Genomic DNA, 5,516 nt, shown 5'->3' on the forward strand with positions numbered 1-5,516 from the left:
CAACAATAGCCGGTACCTTAGGCCTGTGCCGAGCGCTGGCAAGACACACCACAGCACAAACCGGTGCCAATGCACAAACAAAGGCACCGATTAATTTCATGAGCAGGTACCAAATTGGACATGCATCAATGGCACCAGGTGGTGGCACGACCCGGTGCTTATAAAGCAGACATTAGCACCGGGTCATGCCATGACCCGGTGCCTATGCTAGCCCTCGACATAGGCACCGGTGCAAATGATCACCCGGTACCAAAAGCCGGCCTCTCGCTTCTCGATATTTCCAAGTCCCTGACAACTCCTCACTCTTATCTCTACCCTCTCATTTCTCCACCTCTCATCTCTCTCTGCCTTATCCTCTCTAGCTGAAGAAGCCGGGCGTGCGGGCAGCTAGCCGCTGGCTGCTGCCGCGGAGTGCGCGGGCTCCGCTTGCCACGGAGCGCGAGGAGCTGCCGGGCGTGCGGGCAGCTAGCCGCTGGCCGCTGCCGCCGCCAGGCGCTGTCGTGGTGCGCCGGCCGCCACCGCCGCCGCCACAGAGCGCGCGGGCTCCGCTTGCCGCCATGCAGAAGATCTTGGAGTTCGGCACCGCCGATTAGGTCCCCGGCTTCATATTAGAAGCTATCCAGGCAAGTTATGTATGCACTCACGCGGCTGTTGTTCTTGCTTGCTTTCCTCTTCGTAGCAAAATTAATTGGTTTAATTTGTGACTGCAGCTCCGCGCGGGAGACGACCGTGGGAGCTAGCCCCCGTGGGGCGAGCAACTCTACCTGGCGGCAAGCGGGTCCACTCGGCGGCGAGCAACGGCGAGCGGATCCGCGTGGCTGGCGCTGCGCGGCCGGCGAGAAGCTCTGCGCGGGAGTCGGCCGTGGGAGCTAGCCCCCGTGGGGCGAGCAGCTCTACCCGGCGGCGAGCGGGTCCACCCGGTGGCGAGCAACGACGAGCGGCTCTGTGTGGCTGGCGAGGAGCTCCGCGGCGGGTGAGCCGCTCCGCGCGGCCGGTGAGGAGCTCCGTGGCGGGCGAGCAACTCCCGGCCGGCGAGGGTCTCCGCGGCGGCGAGCAGCTCCGCGTCGAGCCGTGAAGTGTGGGCGGCCGCCGAGGAGTCCAGTGGGCGAGCGAGAAGCCGCCGCCGTGGGTGATTTTTTTTCTTTTTTTCTTACTTTTCTGAAATAGAGATGCAAGTGGAATTGTATGGATTGTATCTATCTTGTGATAGATTCTTTGAATGATTTGCGAAATATATGGATTGTATCTATATTTTGTTGTTGATTCTTCGAATGACTGGTGGGGTGTGAGGGGAACGGGAGAGGATGCGAGGGAACGGGAGAGGACACGATGGAACGGGCGTGGTGGCCTTTGGTACCAAAGAAGGACTTAGGCACCGGTTGAAAAACCCGGTGTCTTAGACCGACGCTTTTGGTCCTGGTTTCGACGTACCGGTTCGAAATCCGGTACCTAAGTCCCTTTGGAATTGGTGCTCATGGCTCTTTTTCTAGTAGTGATTGGGGAGAACTGCCTAGTTCGTAGTCTAGTCCGGCTATACGGCACTGAGCATATCAATAGCCCAAAATAACCATAACTGGCTGGGTCAGGACATATGGTGACTTAAATCCTATTTTCACTACGAGTTAATTAAAGAGATTTATGCTACTAGGTCTTCAGTGTAAGGTTCCGTTTGGAATGGTGGTTTTCCGTAGGAATTTTATAGGAACCTCGTTCCTTCATTTGGCTGATGTCATTGTGTGTTTGGAATGAAGGAACGGGCAAGAAACTTTCTAGAGGAACGGGAAGCAAAATTGTACTTTGGGAGAAATGGAACAAATGAGTTATGAGCTTGTAAGGAACATGACTCCATTAGGCCATTGTTTGTGATTTTTGTGATTGTGTGACAACATAATTAATCAATGGGACTAATAAGTTTGTGAGATCACATTTGTAGGATTTTTAGGTCCCATGGATAAAATCCAATGTGTCCAATTCACCATAGAGAAGTGTCCAAATCACCGTCAAGACGTCAAACCATAGTAAAAAAACAGAGATAGAATACTTTTTAAGGTGTCCAAATGACCGTCGCGAGAAGTTGGACAAATGGATGAGAAACAGTAGCACCGGTTTAACCGATGACCATGCACCGGTCTAACCGATGGTCACCGGATAAACCAACGCAAATGCATCGGTGCATTGAACAAAGCGCATGAAGGCCAAGTCAAGAAATCTAAGTAGCACCGGTTAAACCGACGGTCAAGAATTGAGGCATCGGTGCAAGCACCATACTATTGACCAGAGAGCATGTCAAGGGCGCAGAAGCCAACTCTTCAGCGCCGGTTAAACCGGTGGTCATCGGTGCAAGGTGTCGGTGCAAGGCCACATCAGAAGCAGAAGAGCTGAGAAGAAAATATGAAGAGCGGTTGAACCGACACCAAGGCATCGGTGCCACCTGTGGCCACCACGTCAGCAGTTAGAAGGCCAACGACTAGTTTGAAGTTGTGTGTGACCAGTTGAACCGACGGTACCCCATCGGTTTAACCGGTGCCCTCGCAGGAAAAAAGGTAACGGCTCCAAACAGCTAGTTCAACTTGGTGGCATATATATATGGGTTTCCCCGGTCATTTGAAGGTTGCTAGAGTTGCTAGAAGTCCCACACACATCCAAGAATATCTCCAAGCCATCTAAGAGCTTAGTGATGATATCTTTAGTCCTTAGCACATCCTTGAGAGTGTTAGTGCTAGGTTAGCTCTTTAGTGAGTGAGATAGCAAGGTGTTGTTTCTTGTGAGCTGGTTCTAGAGTGAACCAAAAGATCTCAGTGTGCCGACCCCTTGGAGCCTTGTTGGCTCGTCGGCAACGTCAACGACCCTCCGACTTGGTGTGGAGCGGCGTCGACAACTTTGTGTGAGGGACGTGGAGACCCCACCCTTCTTAGTGAAGCTCCTTAGTGGAAAGCGGGATCAAGGTGGCCGTGATTGTGTTCACGGAAGAGACTTGATTGCCATGAAGCAATACTCTTTATGTGTGCTTCGACAACGTAGATGTAGATGTGCCTTTGTGGCTAACCGAACCACGGGATAAATCCTTGTGTCAAAGAGCTTGCTTCCTCTCATCCCTCCTTTAAACTTCCGCATTTCATATTAGCAATCTTTGTGTGCCTTTACTTTCATAAAGTAGCATCTTGATAGAATTGGCTATAGATTGCTAAACTCTTTTGAGATGGGAGTTTTACACTAAATGAACTGTTAGTTGCACCTTTAGATAGCACGTTTTAGTTTAAGTTTTGTGCAAACTAGTTGGAGCCATAGGTTAAGGTTTTAAGTTGTATTTTTCACCCTCCCCCTCTTAGACTTGAGCACAGGATCCACTTTCAGAGCTCATGGAAACAAGCTACGGTTCTAAGAAAGAACAGAGTAACCAAATCAAGAATTCGTCACATGGAGAAACAAAGGGACAAAAAGTCTGCCCTGTACAAAGCATAAAAAAGTTTGATTGGAAAGGCATATATACTCTCTCGCCCGCTAATACCGCTTCAGGAGCCCTCTAATTTGTATTAATTAAAGAAGACAGAAGGAACTGTTCTTTTTGGGAACAAAGATCTTATAGGAACTTGACAAAAATCCAAATAGCAGTATACAAAATGCCGTCTTCCTTTTTTTCTTTTGAACCTTAGCTAACATCCAAAGATTAAGTAATGCAATTTAATTTAGAGGCAGTCCACTCACACGGATTGTTGCTGAGTTTTGCTTGGCGTTGGATGAGTATATCCATGGATCCTTAGGGTGTGTTTGGTTTAGTGCCACGCTACAGTATGACGCCGCAAAAAAATGGTGTTGCTTGGTTGCCGATTAAAGAGGTTGGCTGCCACAGCTTTTCCGTAGCCTCACAGTAGTTATTCTCGCCACAACTGTAGTGTCAAATTTGTCCGCCTAAGGCCTGGTTCGGTTACATATACGATTCATTCCGGATGTAGAATGATAGGTACTCCTACAAAAGACTTTATAGGTACCACAAAAGACCGTTAATTTAATTAATTGTAATAAAATATACTCATAATAGATACAACAAGATATCGGGATTGATTCAACATCTCTCGACTTATGGATTATTCTCAATCTTTTATTATTGCAATTAGTTCTCGATTCGGAATAAATCTCGTTCTCTTATTGTATCTATCATAAATGTTGTAACCTGTCCACTCTCTCTCTCCACTTCTTTCTTCCTCCTCTTTCCCTGTCACAACCCAATCCAATTCCAGGCGGAGGTCTGGCGGGCCGGTCGGCACAGAGGATGGACAGCTCGGGCGGCGGCCGGCTGGCACAGAGGATGGACAGCTCGGGCGGCGAGCGGCCTGTGCGGTGGAGCGGAGGAGCGGGGATATGGCGGCCGGCCCAGGTGACGACGCGGTGCAGCGAGGCGAGCTCGGGTGGCGGGCATGGCCGGCCGCTCGGAGAAGCGGGGTGGCGCGGCCGTGCGACGGCGTAGAGGACCGCAGACATCTCCTAGCGTGTAGACCGCCGTCGCCTCCTAGCGCGCAGACCGCTGTCACCTCCTGGCACGTGGGACCGCAGCTGCAGGCCGGAGATCCTGTCCCTACATCTTCGCTGGGCTCTAGCCGCGGCGGCGTGGCACCTCGTGGTGCGGAGGCCAGTGCTCCACTGGCGCAAGAGGGCGAGGGAGGGCGCCGCCGGGAGGTGCAGCGCACCGTCCTGCGGACGAGGCTGGCAAAGGCGTGGAGGGGAGCGGTGGTGAGGACGTGCGTAGCCCAACGACACTCGCGGGAGGGGAGTTGTGCCAGGGCAGAAGGTCGATGGCGGAGTAGAAGGGCACCGAAGGTGAGGAGGACGGCGGAGTAGCATGGCAAGCTGTGCGCGCACGAGAGGGAGGGGCGGCACCGGAGGCGGTTGGAGAGTGGGGCCCACATGAATAGTGTTTGGGGGCTTGGGGGAGAGCCCCCGGGGCTGGGGGCTAAAGGGGGAGATTTGTGTGCCCACCCAAAATAGGGGGTAGAGTAGAGGGCCTGCTGGAGTTGGTTTTTTACTCTTTGGTCTCTAAAATAGGGTAGGGGCTCTGCTGGAGATGCTCTGAGCAACGCACCCGCAGCACAAACCATCCAAACCAGCATATGCGGCTGGCAGCTGCGCAAATCGATCCCGTGACCCCGTTTTTACTTGCCATGTTGCTGACAGCAATGTGATACAAAGTAGAGTAGAGCTTGAATGTCAGCCCTTTTATACAAGGTCATAGTTGTTGCGCCAGCAAGAGAAACAACAGTATCAAATAATCTTCATCAGCCCGTGTAGGCAATGGTGATAGAATGCGAACACGAAGAACCCTTTGCGCGATGAATCATACATACCTCTCATGCAGGGGGCGGATCCAGGGTGGGGGCTACGCCATAGGGGGTTCCATAGGGGGGCCGAAGTCCCCCCACCCCCCACCATTGGATCCGCACCCTGCATTAGAGGTATGTATAATTCATCGCGCAAAGGGTTCTTAGTGTTCGCGTTCTATCACCATTGCCTACAAAGGCTGA

The 5,516-nt window shown here is 52.0% G+C and overlaps 1 long non-coding RNA gene across 1 annotated transcript; it reads left to right on the forward strand.

Moving 5' to 3' along the window:
- The first annotated feature begins 208 nt into the window (after window positions 1-208).
- On the forward strand, window positions 209-1,249 carry LOC120665675. The gene is made up of 2 exons (XR_005671268.1): window positions 209-632; window positions 711-1,249. It is a non-coding gene; the product is annotated as an uncharacterized LOC120665675 (long non-coding RNA).
- Window positions 1,250-5,516: the final 4,267 nt, after the last annotated feature.

The sequence above is a fragment of the Panicum virgatum genome, chromosome 3N (assembly GCF_016808335.1).
Source record: "Panicum virgatum strain AP13 chromosome 3N, P.virgatum_v5, whole genome shotgun sequence".
Taxonomy (NCBI): domain Eukaryota; kingdom Viridiplantae; phylum Streptophyta; class Magnoliopsida; order Poales; family Poaceae; genus Panicum; species Panicum virgatum.